Source organism: Periplaneta americana, chromosome 17 (assembly GCF_040183065.1).
Source record: "Periplaneta americana isolate PAMFEO1 chromosome 17, P.americana_PAMFEO1_priV1, whole genome shotgun sequence".
NCBI lineage: Eukaryota > Metazoa > Arthropoda > Insecta > Blattodea > Blattidae > Periplaneta > Periplaneta americana.
Genome location: NC_091133.1, coordinates 136,735,441 through 136,760,581, shown reverse-complemented (window position 1 = coordinate 136,760,581; position 25,141 = coordinate 136,735,441). Strand labels below are relative to the sequence as shown.

Here is a 25,141-nt window from a genome sequence, read left to right as displayed (position 1 = left end):
TTAAGACGCTCGTATGAAAATTATGAAACTCGCTTGCGCTCGTTTCATAAACATACTCGCGTCTTAATTACTACCATTATAGGGTCGTTGCATAATGTACTATTACCGAAATAAATTAAGGCCATTGTGATAATGGTGATGTTATAGTCTAACATTACTTATTTTACTCGTCGTCCTTGGAAATATTTCTCAGTTTCATTGTGTTATGAGATCCGCATCCACACATAAATTGGCCCCGGAACCAGCAGTCATTAGCACGTGTATTCTTTCTCTTTCAGTGAGGAAAACCACGATATACTCTCTTCGGGCCAGGAATGAAAAATATTCATTTTCGGCTTATTTTGGTGACTTCCCTGTTTATATTACCTATGTAACTTGGCGACCTGCTTTACTTGAAAATATCTATTGTTTTTAATTCAATTTTAAGGTCTTTAATGTTGGCAGGAATATTCAGACATGACTGAAATAGGCCTATTATTTTTTTCATACAAAAAAGTAATGCAGATTTAAGTAAATAAAGAGTAATGTAGTGTGTGTTGTTTGGCAAGTACGGCGTCACTATGCCTGGACAAATTGTTTTCTAAACCCTGACATTGCAGTAGGCCTACCTGGTTCTACTTCCAACAAGTTTAGTGTGTAATATTTTATGGTGAAACTAAAAGTATGACGTTACGAGCCGTAATGTAAACCTATACGAATTGACGACTGTTCGAAGGTTTAGTTGTACTCGGTGGGTGGACGACTCATTCAGAGGGAACGGAACATTTGCGAAAGGTCAACTGAGCATGCGAGGCAAATGACATCGTTCTCTCAACTGCGTCTGTATAAATGCTCAATTAGCTGTGTTTAGTAGTGATAGTTTTGCAATGGAAGCACTATCTTTTTAATATTATTTTTGTTAATTACGAATGTTACTTTTGAAGAAATATACCGAACAGTACATGTGACTAGCGATGGGTTGAATTGGCCCGAGCATGTTGGTCCATGAGTTTCTGTTGTTTTTTACGTGCTAAGTCATATTCAACATCTATCCTGCTGTTCAGTTAAAATCAAATGCTAACCAACCGTTCTTTCTCCGTGTATCAAGATAATAATAATAATAATAATAATAATAATAATAATAATAATAATAATAATAATAATAATAATAATAATGGTTGTAGTGGTAATACAAGACTCGACTACCTGTACAGCCCCTCGTCAACCTCCATGCAGCGTTTCTGCAGTATGGTTTGGAGGTAATAACAGAACTCCAGTGCGGTGATCTGATGGCATGTGTCTTGTGGGTCTCTTATTTCCTTTCACAGGGTGTCTCAATTTCTTTTTTCACTGTAATAGGTCTCCATGAAGCTTTAATTCTTTACGACCCAAGCACAATTTGCAGTTTGCCATTGCATCACTATGTAATGTCTAGACAGGACTGCTGCATAACTTCACGTTAACAGAAGGTGTAAATTGAATGTATTTTATTGATTTGGAACATGAATTAAAGATGAGTAAAACAATTATTGATGCATTTACTAAAATGTATTTTGATCTTTTTCAACATTGGGTAGCCCTTGACACACTGTCCAATCAAGTTATGTTAAGCAGTTCGTGCCATTAGGCTATCTCTCAAATGGTAGGATTTTGTGCTTACTTTTTTTATGTTATCGTTTCTTTCCTCTTTTCCTTCGCCCATTATACCATATTTCCCCCTTATTAAGTTTACTTTGAGTGTAAAGTTTGCTTTTTCTAAGCCGACTTAAAATTACAATAAAATTGTGCGTGCGGTGCGGTCAGCCTATATATAAGAAGAACGATATAGATGTAACTCAGAATCGTTATCAGAGTTGGAATTCCTCGTGTTGTGTAGACGATCTTGTCCAGATTTTTAATAATGCATTTCCATGAACATGCCTTTTGTCGGTGAACGTGCTGTAGTCGATAGGTGCCTTTTCAAGAGGAGAAAATTTGTTTTTGATGTGGATATTGCCTGTTCTCGAAATATAATTGCCTGACCAGTGAATTATCGATGAAAGCCACTCGACCTTTTGTCCAATGGTTTGGAAATAGCAGGATATATATTTTTTGTATTCTGGAGGCGCATGTCATTCGCAGTAGTATCGGCCGCCGTGCGCTGTAGTAGCCAGCAAGGTATTCTAGTTGCAGCAGGCAGTTTGTATCAATAATACGAGGTTATGCGTTGTGGAGCAGTAATACATAAATTGAATCGTCTAATTTACAGGTCCAGCTGTCCGTGCTTCCATTTCGGGAAGATCGTCTGTTACCGGGAAGATAAAACATGCGGTTAGAATTTTCCCGAGTAATTCCTTTCTCATTTAAAAATAAGACATTAATTTCATTATCACGTTTGCAAAATAAAACTGATTCATTTTGTATAAGTTACATATTTTAGGGTAGATATACTACATATTCCAGTTTAATCATAAAACAATCCAGAAATAATAATAATAATAAAATTATTATTATTATTATTATTATTATTGTAAGAATACTGCGGACTAGACCAAGAAGATGCACTATCACCTTTACTTTTTAACTTTCCTAATGGCATATTCTACAGCAGAGTCCAGGAAAACGGAGAGAGTTTGGAATTGGACGGGTTACATCAGCTGCTTGTATATACGGAATGTTAGGAGAAAATCCACAAACTACTACCGAAAACACGGGAATTTTACTTGAATCAAATAAGGAGATAGGTTTAGACGTAAACTCCGAAAAACAAAATATATGAATGTGTCTTATGAACAGAACACAATACGAAATGGAAATATAAAAATTGGAAATTTATCCTTTGAAAAGGTCGAAAAATTCAAATATCTTGGAGCAACAGTAACAAATATAAATGACACTCGCAAGGAAATTAAACGCGGAATAAATATGAGAAATGCCTGTTATTATTCGATTGAGAAGCTTTCGTCAATCAGTCTGCTTAAAAAGGAAACTATGTATGTATGTATGTATGTATGTATGTATGTATGTATGTATGTATGTATGTATGTATGTATGTATGTATGTATGTATGTATGTATGTATGTATGTATGTATCGTCGGCTGCGATCAAAACCTCGTAACTCCAAAATTGAAAATTTTACAGGAGAAAGAAATAATGTTGCTGTGACCATGTTTTTAAAGCAAAATCGATGTGGTTTTGAATTTAGCAACCGAAATGTGATACATTAAATGTACGATAACAGCATATACTGTAAATTATATACATTTGTGTGTGGTGGAGTTACGAGTTTTTGTTACTGGTTAGTACTTTGGATTTACGTGGTTTTTACTAAATGAACATACTTCTTTCGTATACTCTATGTTCTTTTAATTGATCTCAATAGTTTTTTACAACTACATGGATGCCAAATTAATAAGTGACTACACTTAAGTGGAATACAGGCATGTTTGTATATTTTATGACAAATTTAACGACGATAAAAATGAATACAAATTCTACAGATAACCATTATACAAACTGTTAAAAGAAATTAACATAAACGATGTAAAGACAATTTTATAAATATTTCTGTTGTTCGTTGTGTTGGGATTTATAAAAAATTATATAGGCCTACTTTCCACTAAGCTGGAAGAAAGTGTCTGCTGACGTTTTGCAGGAAGTCGTAGAATACATTGAAATCATGGGGCATAATTTTATTTATTTACTGCAAGTAGGTGAAAATTTGTATAAAGCTGTGGTAAAGACACATTTTCTCTGTTCTTTGGCATCCTTTTAGAAATAATGTCCCATGCACAATTCAAGTTCAATTTGTATTCAATAATTATTCCCGAATTGTTGGCGACAGTTGGGTCTCCTGCTTTTGAAATAAGTCCAATGGAGAAGTGCCTCGAAACTTTACTACATACTTTGAAGAAGTCATGGTGAAGATATTACATGATGTATGGCTAATTTTTTGTCTGGCAGTTTTGCATGCTTCAACATACACTGCAGGTGTGTAAATTTACCTGTTGCTTAATTTTCTTTCTATTGTAGAGTGAACAGAATCACACTTCATTTGATTGTAACCTATCTCAAGAAACTCCCGAACAATTCTCATGGTTAAGGCGATTAAATCATTTGCCAAAATACTATTTCTGTTTTGTTAAGTATATTCATCACTATACAAAATTACTTCATCTTCAGGTACTTTTTTGTAAATAAAACTCTCTATTATACTGGTAAATTAATAAGAATTTAGTCTATCTTCAGCTCATGCCATCGATAACAAAATATATCTTTTCATTGTGAATCAAACAGCGTAAAGTTATGCAGTTTCAGTTTCGTCTTAATGGTACAGAGCTGAGTCCTGGAGAGATAAGCACAGAAGTACAGCCTGCAAGTCAATAGTCAGTACTCTTTTAGTGTCTTTTTTTGTCTGCTTCCTTAGACTTTCTTACTTCGTATTTTATAAGAATATGATACTAATATTTTTCATCATCAACATTTCCTGCATCACGAAAGCAGCACAAATGACAGAGTTGTTTTTTTTAGGTGAAAATAGACTTAAATTTTGTTCCTCAATCACATACCTACATAAATATATTTATTGAGGACTGTGATTTTTTTTGTGTATAGAATATCTCATATTCTTTGTAGAGGGCAGCTTTAATCTGCCAATTTGGTTCAAAATATATTTTTCTGGAAGTAGTTTGGTAATGATAGAAGTCCAATTTAGGCAGCTCAGAAAAAGTAGAGAAGTATTCATTCTTAAGTCATTACCTTTTTTTTTTTTTTTTTTTTACTATTAACAGCTTCTTTGGTTTGATGGTAGATTTAGAGTTAGCTTAGGTCCCATTTCTTACAGACACATTCCCCTATGGAAAATGTGTTAAGAAACGTGGTCTTGCAGACTTTCTGTCCTTTACTGCCAATGAAAAATAATTGGGCATGGTATAAAATCGATTTGATTCTTTTGAATCTCTCCTTCGACGCTTCCTCCCATGACAGATTAATCCAGAAATTATCGAAAATTGTCTTTTGTTGATTTTCTGAAATTATTCCTCCCATGACAGATTAATCCAGAAATTATCGAAAATTGTCTTTTGTTGATTTTCTGAAATTATTTTATAAAACCTACTTTTTGCATTACACGAATGCATCTTTCTACTTCATATCTCCATTTTTCTGCCTCATCTTTCACCAGCTCCATGTGATCTAGTTCTTTCATTCGTTATTTCTTGTTGACTATCAGTTTCCATTAGCCGCATCCTGATTTCTTATATATTAAGTTCTGCCACTTTATTGCTAATAGTAAATGAAAAAAAAAATATTGTTTCATTACCATTTCAACAAACCATAACAAAATAATGTATACTGTACCAGTGCAGCAACAATTAATTTCAAGTGTCACTCACTTCGTCCATTTATCTTCCCTTCATTTTCGTTTTCTGATTCACCTTCGTTCTAAAAGCTATTATTTTTGGCATATAGTGTTCATCACAACTACTGTCAGTGGATTCCTCTTCACTGCTCTTATCAGCCTTAGTATTACTACTGAGTTGAACGGAGGTATTGGATATTCTGATGCCTGTAACAGGATTTTTTGCAATACCTCCACAGAGTGCAGACTAATTTCTAAAGTGTTATGTTCTGTAACACCGAAGTTTGCAGCGGAACCATAATAATGGTGTTTAATATTTATCTTGTTCTAAATAAAAAGAATGTAATTAGAGCATTTAATTATTTATTTACTCATTCATTCATTTATTATTTATATATTTATTTATTCATCTTTTAGGCCTAATAAAACGCCATTTCAGTTCCCTTTATTCTGCGTATTATTTTCATACAGTGCAGGCACAATTTCTGAACTGTTGTCTTCTGTAACACCGAAGTTTGCAGCAGATTATTGTCATACTGATCACTAGACAGAGTACAATATTTTTAACGTAGTATCAGTCGCAATGCCTCGTATGTCAGTTTCAGTCTGCAAATGATCAATCAGCATGATATTTAAAACCTCGTAATATCCCACCCAATGGAGTTCCGAGCTTTTGAGTCTGAGATTAAGAGCAGTGGAAACCTCGTGATTCCAGTCTGCTGGAGATCCGAGGTTTTGAGTCTGAGATTAAATGCTAAGGAGATACGAGGTCTTTGTAATTGGTCAGTAGATGGCTTCTGTAAGATTTGGAGTCACAATGCTTTAATAGAACATGGGAAATGTTATTTGTTGCCAGGTTATGGCAAAAAACCGATTTTACTTGTAAATGGAGTTACGAGGTTTTGATCGCCGACCGACGGTATGTATGTACGTACGTACGCATGCATGCATGTATGTGTGTGTATGTATGTATTAATTGAATCGTCGGAAACGTAGTCATTTTCACCGACGTCACAATGAAAATACTATCGCTAAAGAAATACGCTCAATATCAATATATGGAAGTGGAGGAAACAACAAACAGTTGATTTCGATGGTGAACTGTTGTTATATTCCTACAAAATAATTGCGTTAACACACCGGTACTCGTAATATGTTGGCAGTGACCACTAGTCAGGAAGTGCAATGGGGTTTACTCTTGGTTTATTACTTTACGAAGGACTGCTAGCCAATAATGAATCGAAAATGAAGCATGGAAGAAACTCATTAATTCCTGTATAAAATATTTGACAAATACATGTTCAATGCTTTTCTAGTAACTTATGTGATGTTTGCTTCTTCTGAAGAAATTGTCTCATTATCTGCAATTGCTAGAAACTGTATTCCAATGAATATCTTTTTGTACGACTTGTTGATATTTTTTAAGTTAATAAGTTAGAAGGTCCCAGACTTTGCTGTGCTGACTGGTGTTTGCGTAAGTGCTGGGTTTCGTGATGGAGTAGCTTCGCATGTACACTAGCTTTTGTCGATAGTTTTCAAGACGGACAAACAGCCATGGCTGCTGGATATATACAGGGACATCATTTTATTTTTACTTCAATTTTTATTGTACCTGAGTTTTTGAATGTACTTCACTCCCACCCCTTCTACTAAGGAAGTTCCAACTCCACACAGAACCAAGACCGCAGATAGTAAGCAGTACTGAGTTACTGAGTATAGTACGTTCCAGAAATATGTTCGCGTTTTCCAGTGACGAAAGAGCTTTCAATATTGAATCATATTTTCGCACAGGTACTGTCCGTTTGCCTACGTCGCATCCCGATTTCCCCCACCTGCTTCTGCTCGCCCCTCTGTAAAAGCTGGGCTGTCTTAGTTCTTTTCTGAAAACATTAATTTCTCTTAGGAATTGGAAGTTTACGTAATATTATACAGCTGTTTAATTTAACTTAAATAAAAGGGCCTCGTTAAGTAATTAACTGTCACGTGATTTCCTCCCTTTCTACAATCCTGCGGCATAACCACTTGGACGGACAGTAGATAGCATGTCTGAGTAATTTTATATTTTCGGGTCGGGCAGAAGTGAAGATTGAATTCACAGTACGTAGAGTAGGTACAGAATTATTTCAACATGAGTTACTAGTACGAAGGACGAAACTGGCAATTGGAATTAGATACAATAGTCTATAGTGCGATAATATGCACAAAAGAACTGAAGCCTGTATCGAAATGAACGGCCACCATTTTCAAAATTGTGTTTAAATATTCATATTATGATTATTTTTCAATTTAACTTTATTCTCTATATTGTACGCTAATGTACTGTAGACAGTATAATATACACTGCATAATGAATACGTTCGCATGGATAACTCACTTCGTGAGTAAAAACACTTATTCTTAATACAGAACTGTACTTTGATTAAAGAAAAACCTAATGAAAATTATCAAACTCAAAATCGCGATATTTCCTAGTTTACGTAAATGGATGAACTACTTTTCTTCCATCCTATACCTAGTAGAGTGATTTGTGTTTTACGCCAGTATCATCGAACTCCAGTCTTGGAGGGGGGAGCAAGCGGTGTTTCCGGTTCTCTAAAGGTATAGACAAGTTAATATTAAAAATGTTAGTAAAAATAAAATGATGTCCCTGTACGAGGTTAGTACAGTCTGGTTTTGTTTTTCCTTCTCGGAGGGATGTGTCACACTGCTGATTAGCGAACTAGATACTTGTTATGGAATCGGTGCACTAGTGATAGGGGAAACGGGAGTGTCCCGAATAATCCTGAACCAAAGCTACAGCTTCCATTGGGCTCGTCTGGTAAAAATTGAGATAGAAATACTGACGGATGAGGGATAACATGGGACACTTATGTCAATAAGGTGAGTAATTGAAAACTTTGAAGTGGTGTCTTCAGAATTTGCTTTTATCGATGTAACCTTTTCCCCTATAGGTAGTCGTGGGTTTTCTTCGTTTCTCTTTGCGTTATTTGTTCGGCTCCGCCCGCTTATTGGAAACAAGCCGTGTTGGCCACAGCCGCTCCTGTTCGTTTTCATGCCCCAAGCACGAGCGGGAAACAACACAGATATTGTTTTGTTTGTTCTTTCAACTGTTTCCCTATGTGAATGCGAGTTTCATTTTTCTGCTGCTGCCCTCGACAGTGCCACGTACCGAATTCACCTGTAGAAACAGAAGCTACTGCAGGTCTGAAATGAATGAGATACAACGGAGCGGTGCACCACCGACGGTGGTTTTTATTGAAGCATTTGTCGACCTTATTTCGATATGAAGCGATCGTCGTGTGCATCTCCGTGGTGATGAAACAAGATGGATGCACCAGACATCACGAAGAACGTGAGCATGAGTGTTCCTGTGTCGTCATCTCACACTGACAACTCTAAGATGAATTAGAAATATAGGGACTTAGCACTGGTATCAGAAAATCCCGGCTCCTTTTAGCCAATATAGTTGCATAGGGATAGTAAGAAATCAAGATGCCGTTTACTACATAAAAAGGAGCAAACAAAATTAACATAAAATGGGAACAAGAACGGAATTTTGTTTCTAAATAATTAGGACTTTTTCAGCGCATATTTCCGGACCCTTTACATCCGGAGGTTACATTTTTTAGTGTACGATTTTAACAAATTTGACATTCGGACCTTTTACATCGGGGCATTTTCTAAATGCGCTAGATAATTTGTCTCTGGTGACATTTGTTTTATTGTTTTGTTGTTTCTTTTTAAATACTACACAGGGTTTGAGAACTTCTCACTTTTATGGTTTTTATGCTTCACCTTGTTGAAACTGCATTTGTTTGCCTCGTTTTAACCGTGACAACGATTTTTAGTTCTGTTAAGCATTCTGGTTATTGTATTGTGTTTGTGTTTAGTGAAAGATTTTAGATAAGGGCGCCATAGTAGCTGACGCGCCCTTTTTTAAACCCCACCTACTAACTTCAGCGAATATTCAGAAGGAAAGCCTTCGAAATGATATTGATTTCCTGAGTAACTGCACTCTTCAATTTTTCAGTATCAGAAGGACGAAGAAATGTAATTTTTATATGCCCCGTAAGCCGTAAATGGGCGGACGTCATATCTGGTTATGTTGAGGATTCGGCTTATGTTTTAATTCCTGAAAATGTTCTCAGCTACTACATATGAGGTGGGGGCAAAGAGAGAGAGAAGGAGGCTTTTCAATGGCATGATTTGTAATTCCGATATTAAACAGTCTCGTGTGTTGTCCACTAATCATCGTTATAAAACTCTTCATATTAATTTTTATTCTATAGCAACAAGTGAAGTGAGTCACAAGTAGTTCTCGATGAGCGGATTGTGTGGCCAACGTCTCATCCGCTTGCAAAATTGTATCTACTCGTATTTGTTCCGTTTTCATAGCTCTCTTCTAAGCAGGCCTATGCCTCGTACTGTTGGGAACTCGTCTACCTCTTGGCAGTATTTTTCAAGGTCTGTTCCATATTTAGAGTTTTCAGACCTTTTATTCAAGCACAGTCCACCGCTGTGGAGTAACGGTTAACATGCCTGACCGTGAAACGAGCGGGCCCGGGTTCAAATCTTAGTTGGTACAAGCTACCTTGTTGGGGTGTTTCAGAAGTTTTCTTTCAACACATTAAGAGAAAATGCTGTGCAACTTTCGGCTCTGGAGCCTGGACTCATTTCGCTGGCAACGGAAATGGAAAATTGAAAGAAGTGTCGTGGCGTTAAGCTGCATTCTTTTGAATATTTTAAGAATGTTCCTTCGATTTCAGTGACTTCATGTTTATGCTGTTTATTAGGGACAGAGTGCAGGAAATACAGAACGCCTGGAAGAAACTGATCAGGGAAGGAAGAGGAATTGGCTGGGTCACTGGTTGAGAAGAAACTGCCTACTGAAGGATGCGCTGGAAGGGATGGTGAACGGGAGAAGAGTTCGTGGCAGAAGAAGATATCATATGATAGACGACATTAAGATATATGGATCATATGCGGAGACAAAGAGGAAGGGATAAAATAGAAAAGATTGGAGAATGCTGGGTTTGCAGTGAAAGACCTGCCCTTCGGCAGAACACTATGAATGAATGTAATGAAACATCGCTGAATATTTAACTTTCAATCTTTCAGACCATCATCATCATCATCATCATCATCATCATCATCATCATGTCCACACCTGTGGAGTAACGGTCAGCGCGTCTGGCCGCGAAACCAGGTGGCCCGGGTTCGAATCCCGGTCGGGGCAAGTTACCTGGTTGAGGTTTTTTCCGGGGTTTTCTCTCAATCCAATACGAGAAAATGCTGGGTAACTTTCGGTGTTGGACCCCGGACTCATTTCACTGGCATTATCACCTTCATATCATTCAGATGCTAAATAACCTAGATGTTGATACAGCGTCGTAAAATAACCCAGTAAAATAAAAATCATCATCATCATCATCTCATCATCATCATCATCATCATCATCATCATCATCATCACACCGTTAGCGTCTTAATGAAGAGCCGTCATTGTTAACAACATGGATTTGTTTGTTACGAATAACAATAAACTTAGGCCTATTTTTCACTTTATCAGTCTTGACATGAATTGTTGCTCTCGAAATCTGTCTGCAAAGATTGATTTTGCTGTTCCATAGCCCGGAATTGCGTCTTCCGCCTGCACAACTTCCATTTCGCGGAGACAAGACGCTGGGAGCGAGCGTTGCTAACCGGTCAGAAATTGAGTCCGGAGGATTCTCACCAGAAGTCTTCGAAGGACGTGACGGCACTGAGGGACCAGAACTTTGCAGCAAGACTGAGCTCTGTCCCCAGAGTACAGAAGCGCGGTCCAAGCGTCGGGAACTTGGAGCATTAGAAATCCTTTCCCTGGATTAATACGGGCAGGGATAGGAGACCGTGTTAAGGGTCTGAATTCTTCAACCGTTTGGTGAAATTTAATTTCTTTGATGTTTCGGAGCTGCTTCCTCGTCAGATTATACGCAAATCATATCACCTGGCATGTCCATTTCCCAATGCTTGACTAAAGCACAAAAGCGCTTCTGTGCTAGGACGCTGTACTGGGTTCGATCTCCGGTCAGGTCAATAAAATTTGTGGTGCAGAAAACAGACGTTGCAGAGGGATTTTCTCCAGGTACTCTCGTTTTCCTCTTTCATTCTACCAACATATTCTACTTCCCCGTCATTTCATCTGTCATCTCTAATAGTAAAAATGACTGGAGTGGTGTCTGGGAGTAGTACAAAATTCCGGTACAATTAATCAGTAGTTCAAACGACTGGAGGGAATGACGCCAAAATACTCTTTATGTAGTTAGGTACCTATCTATTCTCATACGACAGCCTCCTGGAGCGAGGATTTCCTTTGTCCAGTCGTTTGAGCAGTAGAGCATCCCTTCATATCTTGAGCGATGGAATCTTCAAACAGTTCTACAAGCTCCAGAAATCATAATCCAACTCACGTTAGAAATCCCCAAAATCTCATTTAGATTGGTATGTGTTGATATCCTGCTCGTGCCTTAACATACAGGGTGATTCATTATTACGTGTAAATACTTTGTGTGTGTATTGTAGAGGTGAAACGAAGACTAAAACGTTCTATACAACTTTTCATCAAAATCTTTAATTCCAGAGTTCCAGTAGATGGCACCTACGTCATAGTAACTCCATAGGCATTACTGTTCTCCCACACATTTAGTGTGGCATTGTGGGGAATCAGTTACTCGGACCTCGAGTTCTGCCTCCGCGGTTGAATGGGGAAATCTACGGCGCATTCTTGGAACGCGAATTGCATGGTCTGCTACATGATATCCCTCTTGCAACGCGAGTGAACTTATGGTTTATGCACGATGGTGCACCTGCGCATTACTGCCGCGACGTAAGGGCGTATCTCAATGCTGCGTATCCAGGTCAATGGATAGGCCGCGCAGGGCCAAGTCCTTGGCCAGCCAGATCACCAGACATGAACCCTCTGGACTTCTACCTTTGTGGCCGCCTGAAGTCGTTAGTGTATACCTCTGCTGTACCTAACATAGAATTACTACAACAGCGAATTGAACATACGTGTGGAATTGTTCGTAATGAGTTGAACGGGCTGTGTGACGTTCAGATATCACTAAGGCGGCGAGCACAGGTATGTCTTCAAGTTGAGGGACAGCAGTTTGAATATGCATTACACTAAGAATTGTTCAAATGTGTAAAGTGTAGAAGAAATTGCTTTACATTCTTTACTGTGTTTAGTTTTAGTTCACAAAACGTGCAAAAGTTTACTGCCGAGGTATGGGTTTAGTGGCTTTGGTTGTTTTTGTACTGAAGTCCAAGTGCACTGTACGAAAGTGATAATTAGTTTACATTTGACGTGTTATCCTTTCTTTGTTTGGGAGCGCAAGTTCCACGCAAAATGGCGTTAACTCTGGAATTAAAGGTTTTGAGAAAAAGTTGTATGGAACGTTTTAGTCTTAGTTTCACCTCTACATTACACACACAAAGTATTTACACGTAATAATGAATCACCCTGTATATCTGAGCGATTTTACACGGGAAAGGTCGAGCATTTGTTATTGTTTGTCAGACTTGTGCAACTTTCGCTTCGCCTCGCGCAGTCGAGGAGTGAAGGCAACATAAAAAGTAATTGCTCACTGCGGAGTGTGGATATAGCTTAATTAAATTATTTTTTATCCTGCATACTAAATAGGCCTAGACGAGACTATGTAACACACATCTGTGAAGCGAAGGTGTTGTCTTTTATGCTACTGTGCTTATAGGAATTGTGAACAAGTAGAGAACTTTTTGCACAAGGCATGTTAGTTGTACAATGACCGTGTTCGCAAACATCTAGTCTGTGGCTGCAGTGGACAGTGGGTCTCAGTAATTCGTATGATAATGATTAGGGCTGGCACTTGTCGTACCTCAACACAGGATTAGAGTTAGGTAATACTTCCTGAGTTTAGCTTCTGTGCGGCATTTGTCTTGTAAACACAAAGTTTGCGACAGCAACTACACTGTAAACTAAACAGAAAGCATTCAGTAATAGGCGACTGTATCTAGTTAGCTGGTTTCCGAGTCATGTCTAAAATATTTTTAAAAGCTCCTTCTAGGTGTCAATATTTAGGGAAATTGATCGAGGTTCATATTTACCTCCAGGACCGTTGACAGTTCGTTGGGGAAGGCGAATACATTCATTTTTCGATTAAAGCCACGAAATGTCTTATATCGGACAAGTCTTTCAAGATTTGCTAACAAATGAGAGACATTTCAAACATGGAGCAAGAACAGTAATTACAAGGTTGATATCTGGAAACCTGGAAATTGTTCAAACCCTTCAATATGTCGATGATTTGTCTGAAACCATGAATCAAGCTACAGGTAAAGCAATTGCAGCAGTGAAAAATGTGTTTAAGAAAAATTCAGGATTTTCTACTTATGTTAAATTAGAGATGAATTTGAAGGGCCAAATATGGCGCAAAGTTTTAGCCCTACTTGAAATAAATAAACATGATATTTCTTTCTTCATTTTCTCTAGTTTTGTTTTCCATCACGTCTTGTGGCGTGGGAAGAACATTTTCGGAATTCAAAGCACAAAAATGTACATTGTTGTACATTGCGATAAGTTTCGACAATAATGTAATCGTCAGACAGTGTTCTGCAGTAGAGTTAAAGGTATAGGCCTACTGCAGTATATAGAGGCTTATATTTCTTTACAGTATGTGTCTGTGTATATATATATATACACACACGTGTAGAATTTACTGTATGGGTAAGTGTACTGTTTATATGTTTGCAAATATTTAAATATGTAGAATTCATTCTATAGTCTAATAAATAGGCGAACATATATTTCGTGTTTCATCTCGAAAATGCAATATTAATCATTCCATAATATTTATTTACGAATGGCTTTTACAGAACCCAGAGGTTCATTGCCGCACCCTATAAGTCTGCCATCGGTCCCTATCCTGAGCAAGATTAATCCAGTCCCTAATATCATGTCCATTTAATATTATCTTCCCATCTACGTCTCGGCCTCCCTGAAGATCTTTTTCCCTCCGGCCTCCCAACTAACACTGTATATGCATTTCTGGATTCACCCATAACGTGCTACATGCCCTGTCTATTTCAATCGTCTGAATTTCATGTTCCTGTTTATATTAGGTGAAGAATACAAGTGTGCAGTTCTGCGTTGTGTAACTTTCTTCATTCCTCTTACCCCCAAAGCATTCCATAGCAATGAGATAAACTATTTTGAATGTGTAGGGCAGAACTAAAGTTAAGTATAGGAATGCACTGCGAAAGGCTTTGCTATTTCGTACCATGGTCACCGATTGTCTAAAGAACCGTAGTTTATAAGCGTATCCATTGACGTCTGGAAACTAATAGAAGTACTTCTCGCGTGTGAAAGGAATGTTACTAGAGCGAAGAAGGGCCTGTCTTTGGTACGGTTCCTTAAGGAACTTAAGACTACGTCATTTCTACTTGGAGTTAATTAGCGCTGAGAAATCTACGGAGATCTGTCAGTAGTCACTGGCTAACGTCTGACCCTTGCTGTAATTTGTACGTGTGTGTTGGTGCACTCGAGGGAGGAGGGGCAGAACGACTCATGAAATATCTACAGAATAGATGTGGAAGGAAGGGTGGAGGGTGAAAGTTGTGCAAAATAGATGAATTCTACCCTCCAAAACTCGACCTCTCCACGTCCCCTCCACGGGCATTGCCGGTATATATGTTGAGTGCACGTACAGCGTTGCGACTATTCTCGGGAGGATCTGCATGAGTAACCGCTGCAAGTTCGCGAGAAACTGAAACTTAAGCCACGGAATTGTCGAAATGCTGTTAATATAGTATCCGTCCGGCTCGGGGCCGCGGATCGTTTATATTTTTTCCCCTTCCCGCAGCCGAAGAATATTTATCAAGCTGTCCACGTGCTGTTGCGGATCATCCATCATTAATTCAATTCTGCATACCGACAGTCACCTTTGATTTATGCTATAGCAATATTTACACACAGGCTTGCCGGCCGAATCCGCAGACAAGGATTTCAAACCCGACGAGGCACGGGGCCGCGATAGTGCAGAACAACGGAACATTATTGCTGCGTCTCATTCCTAGTGGGACCAGTTACAATAATTTCTGAGGTTAAACGTCTGAGGGAGAAACAACCGCGGGAAGTTCTTCGGTGGGTCTGAACATCTGTCACAAGCGAGTAGCCAAAATCGTGGACTGCTTTTCGGTGTGGAATGGGAACACACTACGAACTCCTTTCTTAAGATGCTTCAGTTTGTTAGGATTTACGATCCCCCCCCCCCCACACACACACACACGTATATGTGTATATATATATATATATATATATATATATATTTATTTATTTATTTATTTATTTATTTATTTATTTAAATTCAAATATACAGAATAAAGAAATATAATTACAAAAACAAACAAAGAGAAATACAAATAAAATAATACAAGCAATATAAAAAGAAGATACAGTAGTATTATATATATAATTTGAACTGGTAATGTAATATTGGAAATTTATCCTTCGAAGGGATGGAAAAATTCAAATATCTTGGAGCAACAGTAACAAATATAAATGACACTCGGGAGGAAATTAAACGCAGAATAAATATGGGAAATGCGTGTTATTATTCGGTTGAGAAGCTCTTATCATCCAGTCTGCTGTCCAAAAATCTGAAAGTTAGAATTTATAAAACAGTTATATTACCGGTTCTTCTGTATGGTTGTGAAACTTGGACTGTCACTCTGAGAGAGGATCATAGGTTCAGGGTGTTTGAGAATAAGGTGCTAAGGAAAATATTTGGGGCTAAGCGGGATGAAGTTACAGGAGAATGGAGAAAGTTACACAACGCAGAACTGCACGCATTGTATTCTTCACCTGACATAATTAGGAACATTAAATCCAGACGTTTGCGATGGGCAGGGCATGTAGCACGTATGGACGAATCCAGGAATGCATATAGAGTGTTAGTTGGGAGACCGGAGGGAAAAAGACCTTTAGAGAGGCCGAGACGTAGATGGGAGGATAATATTAAAATGGATTTGAGGGAGGTGGGATATGATGATAGGGACTGGATTAATCTTGCACAGGATAGGGACCGATGGCGGGCTTATGTGAGGGCGGCAATGAATCTTTAGGTTCCTTAAAAGCCATTTGTAAGTAAGTATGTAGGTAAATGGAAATTACGGGAAAACGGCTGAACGGATTTTAATAAATGGCCCCTCATTTAGAAGCTTGGAACCCAAAGTTTTTCGGAAATGTCAATTTTCCTACATAATTTTCCTATTTTCCAAAATCCATCTGTCGTTAGTTTTGAGAACTAGATAATTGCATTCAGGAGAAGCGAAGCGAGCATCAAATCGGCCGTGTTGCATTTCAGAATAAAACAGAACACACACTACAGTAAACAATATTACACGAAGGCCATGATCTGCAAGAATGCTGACATATTTAGAGCTGAAATTAAATTGGTTATTAAAAACTTAACTTACTAAAAATAATTTACAGGTTCGATTCTGTGGTGTGTAATTTTCTGGGTACAGCTGTGTATTGGATATTAAAAACTACAAAACTTGAGGTGGTTTGATGACATTATTACTATTAGAAATGAAATATTATTCTAGTTAATGCCGTGATGTGACTATTTTTCATTAATTATACATATTAATGCTATATTGATGATATGAAAGTGAAACGTTTTGGAGTTATATAAGTAGATATAGAGAATAACTTAAATTAGATTTTGTTTTCTATATTTTACTGAGTGGCGGGTATATAGTATATATTGTATATGTTACTGAAAGTTATAAAACTTACGTAAGGTAATAATATTATTAAAAATCAAATATTTATATAATTATTAATCAAGTGGGGTTGGGTCTTTTTCATATATTTAATGGCGGTGTGGTGTAGATATTTATATGCGTGGTTCTCTTCAGTATTGGCTCGAGAGAGAGTATCTTTGATTATTATGGAAGCAAATAACTTTCAGAATGTCTGGTATTCTTCATTGAAAATAAACCTGAAAAATGTTTATTTGAACGTCTAATGAACTTAGTTTGCAGCATTTGCTGCACAAGCCACTAGTATAATATATATAATGAGATGAAACAGTAACTTAACTTCTTCTTCTTCTTCTTCTTCTTATTATTATTATTATTATTATTATTATTATTATTATTATTATTATTATTATTATTAACTTTTGTATTGACAAGAAAAGCTGAGAAATTTGAAGTCTAAGATTCGACAGAAAAGAAAAGGGGTGCATTGAAGTGAAAAAAAGAATCGTGCCTGCAGTGAGTAGCTAAATGGATTCCGGCTTTACGCGAGGAAATTGATTGGCGATGAAACAGACAAGAATAAACAACAGAGATAATAGACGCCGTCACATGACAAGACAGGGAAACAGCGGCGTTGCAGATAATGTAGAAGAATTGACGAAGAGTGCACACTGGAGAATATTGAGCGTGACGAACAATCTCGTGCACCGGAGTGACGGGGAAGCGGCATTCCTTTGCTTGAAATTTAATGTCATTCTACTGCTGGTGTTTAGGTATAAATGCAAGTGAGATAAAGACTAATAGAATAGGTTGTCAACATACTGTACATCTCTAGTCCATGTACAACAAATTAATTTTTGTTACACTGTGTCCTGCAATTTCTTCCACCTGTTTCCCAACCTACAAATCTAGAACTGTGTTAAGAGGAAGCAATATTTTTGGAAGAACGTTAATGCACCGAATTCAACACATGCGTGGCTGCCTACACAAACAATAAATAGGGTGTCTCAGAAGGAATGTAAAATACTTCAGGATAATGTAGTTTGGTTAACCTACGTCGAATTAATCTGATAAACGTATGTCCGAAGTCTAACGATTAGGGAGAAATGATGAAACGTTCTGCGGTTTCGTGCACTATACTTGAAGTGTTACGCCAGATCTTTTCCATACGGCAGCATCTGAGCACCGCAACGCCTGCGGAACCCACCTGAATACATGTTCACTCGATATTTAATTCGTGTACTCGCATAATAAATATGCAGCCTTGCTTTTTGTTTATGGGTTTTGTGTTGGTATCTGATATGAATTTATAATCAATGGAATCCATAAGAAGTGCAGTTTGAGTAATTTGTCTTGTTAATTATTCATTTTCTTACTGATCTTGTGTTTAATTATGAAATAAACGTATTAGAACAACACAAGATGGTGCATTTTCAATAATATATCATATCACAATGTTCTAAAACGTACAAGTACGTTTATAACGCTTCTCTCCATTTAAAAGTTCGCTTATCAATAACTTCCCAGCAGTTACATTTCGGACATAAGTATACATGGTTAAATCGATGTAGATTAACCCAAACTACATTATCTCGAAATATTTCACGTTCTTCCCGAGACACCCTGCATATATAATTTCATTCATTCAGAGTTCTGCCCAAGGACAGATCTTTCACTGCGAACCGAACTTTCTCCAATCTTTTCTATTTTCTGCCTTCCTCTTTGTCTCCTCATATGATCCATATATCTTAATGTCGCCTATCTTCTAATATCTTCTTCTGCCCGGAACTCCTCTCCCGTTCACCATTCCTTCCAGTGCATCCTTCAGTAGGCAGTTTCTTCTCAGCCAGTGACCAAATCAATTCCTTTTCCTCTTCCTGATCAGTTTCAGCATCATTCTTTCTTCACCCACTTTTTCCAACACAGCTTCAGCTCTTATTCTGTCTGTTCACTTCAAACGTTCCATTCTTCTCCTTATCCACATTTCAAATGCTTCTATTCGCTTCTCTTCACTTCGTCGTAATGTCCATGTTTCTGCTTCATACAATGCCACACCCCCTACAAAGTAGTTCACAAGTCTCTTCCTTAGTTCTTTTCCATAGGTCCTCAGAAAATGCTCCTTTTTCTATTAACAGCTTCCTTTGCCATTACTATCCTTTTGACTTCCTGGCAGCAGCTCATGTTGCTGCTTATAGTACATCGCAAGTATTTGAAGCTGTCCACTTGCTGCACTGCCTCTTTTAGAATTCGTAGGTTTACCTTCTTTATTTTTCTTGCGACCATGGTCTTCGTGTCATTTGCATTTATCTTCATCCCAAACTGCTCACAGCTGTCATTTAGCTCCAGTAGCATATCCCTTAGTGTCGTCTCCTCTTCTGCTAACAACGCCATATCATCAGCAAATCTTATGCATTTTATTCTTCTTCCTCTTACTTTTACCCCTTTCATGTTAGTTCTTCACCAAATCCTCCAAGTAGATGATATTATGGGATCGATGTCTCATGTTGAAACCCCGTGCCTCTGGTTTGGCATGCGGCCTCGGCAGGTATCGAGCCTAGAGAACGGAGGAAGAATCAGCACGGTTCGCTAGGTATTCTTATCAGGCAGTAAGATGCCTCTGAAATAGCCTATCCTTTGCCATGTACTTGAATTGATCAGGCTGAACTCGGCTCTGGCAGCCCGCAATACAGCATTGGGAACGGCGACTTGCACGCATTGCATACACGGGGCTCCAGATCCTGACCCACCCCATTTTAAGCCAGAGTTAACCTTCCAATTTGGGCTGACGGAGCTGAACTCGGTAACTGGCAACAGGCAAAATCACTATTATTAGCAGACTGAACCACCTCTAGCAATGGTTTGACGACTAAAGGGTCAAAGTAAGTGTTACCTGTGCCAGGCCCAGACCTTTTCCTGGAAAACCAGGCTCGCTAACCACCAACATTCACTGGTTGTGTTCCGTGACTACATTCAGAAAGCCATGAGCAAGGCCGAAGAATTAATGGTTCAACTGTGTGGTGTTCTTGGTTTATGCAGTATATTGGTATCACTGCGTGATGTGTTTACTTGTGTTATCTTCTATTTTTCACTTGTATTTTTCTGCTGATTATAAATGTTGCAATAAACGATGGTAGTATTGGTTCATTGCGTATGTGATAAATTTCTATTAAAAATTATGAGATTATGAAGCAATAAAAGCAGTAATTAAGAATAAAAGCATAGAAGCTATCCGAATGTGTGTGGACATGGAATGAACGTCCTGTTGATTGTGCGTCCACAAAGCCACGGCTGCTCCTTGCCTGATCCACTTACACAGAAAAAGAAAAGTGAGTTACGTTAGCAGCAAACGAATCGCAATAGTATTGAAATTCCGCAGAACGCTGAGAGGAGCCCTTTAGCACTTCGCATTCATCCCTTCCACCTCTGGTAGACTTAATGAGTGCAGATCATAAATTTCAAGCACATTGTTTATTTATGTGCAACGTTCTGCAGCATCCGTTCTGCTCCTCCGACCGCCTTGCTTGCTGGCCAGGGTTGTCCACTTCCCCAACTTTGTACATTGCAAAATCTGTAATTTCTCTAGAAGAAGCTCGACGTCATGCTGACACACGTGGCTGGAGTCCGTATAGAATCTTAATAATGGCTTATGATAAGTATTTCGTAAATGCCATAAAAACTGTCTACAAATAAATATGTTGAGTTTTATTTTAGTAGATGGGAATCGCATAAAATGTAAATCGAATTCTGTGTCTATTATCACTCTCTAAAGTAAATTCACTTACCTTTGAACGTAACAATTCTGGCTGTCAAGTCCTCTGACGCTCTGTCAGATGTCCCTCAAGTTCTTTTTTCGTTAACAACTGCCAGTGTTCAAAATTTAAAAATTAGCAATGAATATAGACTAATAATACACAGTGAAAATTGTTTAGATCCCAAAAGTTGTAAATGTACACTATTAAAAGAAGCCACATAATATATGTGAAATATCTGGGTAGCATTATTGATTAAAATTTAAAATGGCCTCATCACATTATTAATCGTTGTAAGAGGCTTCGTAAAACAATTTATAAATTCGTTAATCTTCGATGCTATTTACCCATTAGAGTTCTACGAAATGTTTATTTGGCCATTTTTCAGTCTGTTATTCAATATGGCATTATTGTTTGGAGTGGAAGTACAAAAATTAATTTTAGTCCGTTAAATTTACTACAAAAACGAATAATTACTCGTAAAATTTGTTTGAAGAAACGTTTTGATTATCCAACTAAATTAATTTATTCTGAATTTAATGCATTTAATACTGAACAAATTTATAAATATACTCTGTTAAAATTGTATCATAAAAATCGTAACAAGTTTATATTAGAGGCACATAATCATGACACAAGACGAAATAATATAATTAAACATTATTAGAACCTAAATGTTTCACGTCTGCTGGTCTAAAGTAGCTATAGTATTAATTTTGATCCTCGGGTGAATAATTTTTTAGCTAAATTACACCCAGAACTTATAACATGCAACCCACTAACATATAACAAGAAAATTAGAAACATGTTAATGTCTTCAATTTGATTAAATACATTTTAGATTAAAAAGATTACTACAATAAAAAAATCTGGATTCATTTATCCTTTATTTTACTAATGGACACATCTGGCCAAGAGTACCTTCTCTTCTAACATTCCAGGCAGAAGTGTTGTGTGAATCATATTTGTATTAATTTCGACATAACAGCAGGTTTAAAACATGTTACCAACTTCCCCTTAGGTCCCAGCAAAAATTACTGATACACGTTACCTAGATAACAAAAGTTATGTACCTTCATTCTGGACTCCCCTAACAATAGACGACAGATAATAGTTGACACAAACCACTTTTCTGAGTTTCGTATTTGGAGGCAGTCGAATAGGTGATACAAAGTTCTTCTTATTGCTATTTTTTAACAGCTGGTATTGTTTGGAGTGCAGGTATTACCCATACATTAGTATTTTTTCTAAGTGAATTTAGGCCTATATATTTGCAAACCTACCTACGTACCCTCGTACCATCATACGTATATACAAATGGTGACACATGTTTGTAATACTTTGGACAGCCTTGACGTAGTGCATGAATAAGGAATGCCCCGAATGTCCAATTCACTCACGCTGCCCCTGTATCTGCTTCCAGACCCCCCCCGTCCGCACTTGCAGCTCCCACCGCATCTTCTCGGTGGTTCAGCAGTGGTGACCACAAACTTGGCGCGTACGGAAAGGTAAGATCAGCGAACACAGTATTTCACTCAGCCTTCTGCTTGCTGGGAAGTCCGTTCAAATGCCGTGTGATAATTTCCATAACCGAGCATAGGCTACCCGGAACAAAAACTGTAGTGCAGTTTTTTCCACCAAAATTATTTATGCAATTAGAATATCTTTATAGCCCCACATGCTATGTTGCTGTTTGGGATATGTTTATACATGTGTAGAAGTCTTCAAAGAAAACCATTAATCTGTTCCACTCGCAACTTAAAGATGCCAATAACGGTTTCATTAATTGAACAGCTTCGGCTTCGATTGAGTTCTGCGTTAAAGCAAAGATCGTGAGTTGGAATCCCACCTGAGGAACGCATATTTGCTGTGATATATTGTCGTGTGTATTGGTTCACATACGATAATAGATGACTAGAAAGAGGTGAAGTGTAAAACAAATTATAATTTTGTAATTCAGCTGAGTGATTTTAAGAACGCAGTTTTTCTATAGTTTGTCTTTTAAAAAAGTTCGAAAAATTACTTTATAAAAATAACGATGGAATGTGAATATATTGACCGATTAATTGTAAAAAATCGCTCTATATAATGCCCATAATGCAATATATCCTGTTTTTATGATGTGGATAATATGGCGAGAAACGCTATGGAGAAACTGCGTTTTGATAAAAAAAAATGGGACAAATTACATTTTTAACAGTCCAAATGGAAAGAAACCGGGAGTTTTCATATAGACGTAATGAATTTAATTTTCAAGTTGGATTTATTATCTTCTAATTAAGCTGTTCCTCAAATAAAATGTTTAGTTTGAGAAATAACATAATATTTGACCACCTCTGTGGTGTAGGGGTCAGCATGCTGGTCTCTTACGCAGAGGGCCCGGGTTCGATTCCCGGTCGGGTTGAATTTCCTGGTTGAGGTTTTTCAGGGTTTTTCCTCAACCGTAAGGAAAATGCCAGGAAATTCGGGCCACAACATCCCTGAAAATCACCGGCCTCATTCATCACCGAAATCATATTCATAACAAATCAGTCGCCATCTAGTTCACAACAATAGAACCAGTCTCAACAATAGTACACAGGCCTTCGGATTTCAACCAAAGATTAACTCGCGATATGACCAAAGATGTTAAAGCGAGTAGAAATAACAGCGAGGGGGGGAAAAAAAACAATCTTTGGAAGATTAAAATAATATAATAATTGACAGAAGATTATTTTGTGAGCATTTCGTTCAAATTGAGAGGAGAATATTCATTCAGCACTTTTAAACCTGGATAATCTTCACTGTCAGTCGTTCCAACATTTCAATTTAATTTACAAAATTATTAACAAATTAATTTATATAGACCTATCAATAACAAAGGTCAAGATTGTTGGAAATATTGTAGGAGACAGTAGAACCATAATTATACATACTTTGAACCGCAAGTCTTGAATGAAGCACTAATCAGTGTTTTCAATCCTTTTGTGTGAAATTTGGAGATTTTCCAGCACGAAACGTCGTGAAAACTCTTTGAATGGAACTAGAGGTGAAGATTAACATTGAGACCCAAGTTAATATCTAAAGGTGGAGCGGTGCATTGTTCAACCGGGTGCGTGTACTGCGTGTTGCTTCACTTTGTAAATTCACTCCGAAGTCCTAGCAATAAGGCGAATCATAACTTTTAGTTTCCGCAGAGGTACTAGCAGTTCACTTCGTCTGATCAGTAACTGTTCCTCTTTTTGTGCTTAGCATGCCTATTTCGAGTAAATAAGAGCTACTTGTGTCATTGGAGTATCCGCAGATACATAAATGAATGACTGAAGCAATAACTTAAATCAATAAAAGAAGTGAAGAAGAGAAAATACCCAGTTTGCAATAACTCCGGTGTTACATAGTCTGTGAATAAGCTTCGTTCCTCAGAGACGTGCTGGAAACTTGGATGTTGACTATATATCATACTAATACTTGGGGTGTAGGCTACTATAAGCTGTAACATGAGCTGCTGCCAAGAAATAATAAAAAAAAAGGTTAGCAATGGGAAAGGAAGCTTTTAATAGAAAAAGGAGCATCTTCTGCGGACCTCTGGAAAAAGAACTAAGGAAGAGACTAGTGAAGTGTGGCATTGTATGGGGAATAAACATGAACTTTAGGACGAAATGAAGAGAAACGAATAGAAGCATTTGAAATGTGGATATGGAGAAGAATGAAGCGTGTGAAGTGGACAGACAGAATAAGAGATGAAGCTGTGTTGGAAAGAGTGGGTGAAGAAAAAATGATGCTGAAACTGAGTAAAGAGAAAAAGGAATTGGTTGGGTCACTGGCTGAGAAGAAACTGCCTACTGAAGGATGCACTGGAAGGAATGGTGAACGGGAGAAGAGTTCGGAGCAGAAGAATATATGACATGATAGACGATATTGAGATATATGGATCATATGAGGAGGCAAAGAGGAAGGCAGAAAATAGGAAAGGTTGGAGAAAGCTGGGTTTGCAGTGAAAGACCGGCCCTTGGGCAGAACAATGAATGAATGAATATCATAATGTATTTACTTTTGACGCAAAATAAAGTCACAGTGTCTGGTTGCACTGTTTCAGTCAGACCTGAGAAGCCCGCCTCATTATGTAGTGGGATTGGATTAAGATCTCTGACTGAATCGTTTACTTCTCACTGTTGAATTAGATTGTATTTCTGATTGTGTTCTGGACTATAAGATGGATCGGTTCAGTTATTTCGTCTTCTCATCCTCATTATTTCTCCCGTCTCATCACTCGGTCGTCCTGCCACTTATTTCTATGATCCGATATCGTCTC

The 25,141-nt window shown here is 37.7% G+C and overlaps 1 protein-coding gene across 6 annotated transcripts in view; it reads left to right on the top strand.

Annotated features, from left to right (window-relative positions):
• Positions 1-25,141, top strand: part of LOC138692977 (discoidin domain-containing receptor 2-like) — a 1,165,919-nt gene that overhangs the window by 125,291 nt on the left and 1,015,487 nt on the right. For 2 of the 6 annotated variants that reach the window (XM_069816411.1, XM_069816407.1), the window contains one exon: positions 22,274-22,358. The exons of the other annotated variants lie outside the window; for them this stretch is intronic. The gene's annotated coding sequence lies outside the window, so the exon portion shown is untranslated. The remainder of the gene's footprint in view (positions 1-22,273; positions 22,359-25,141) is intronic. 6 annotated transcript variants of the gene reach the window in all.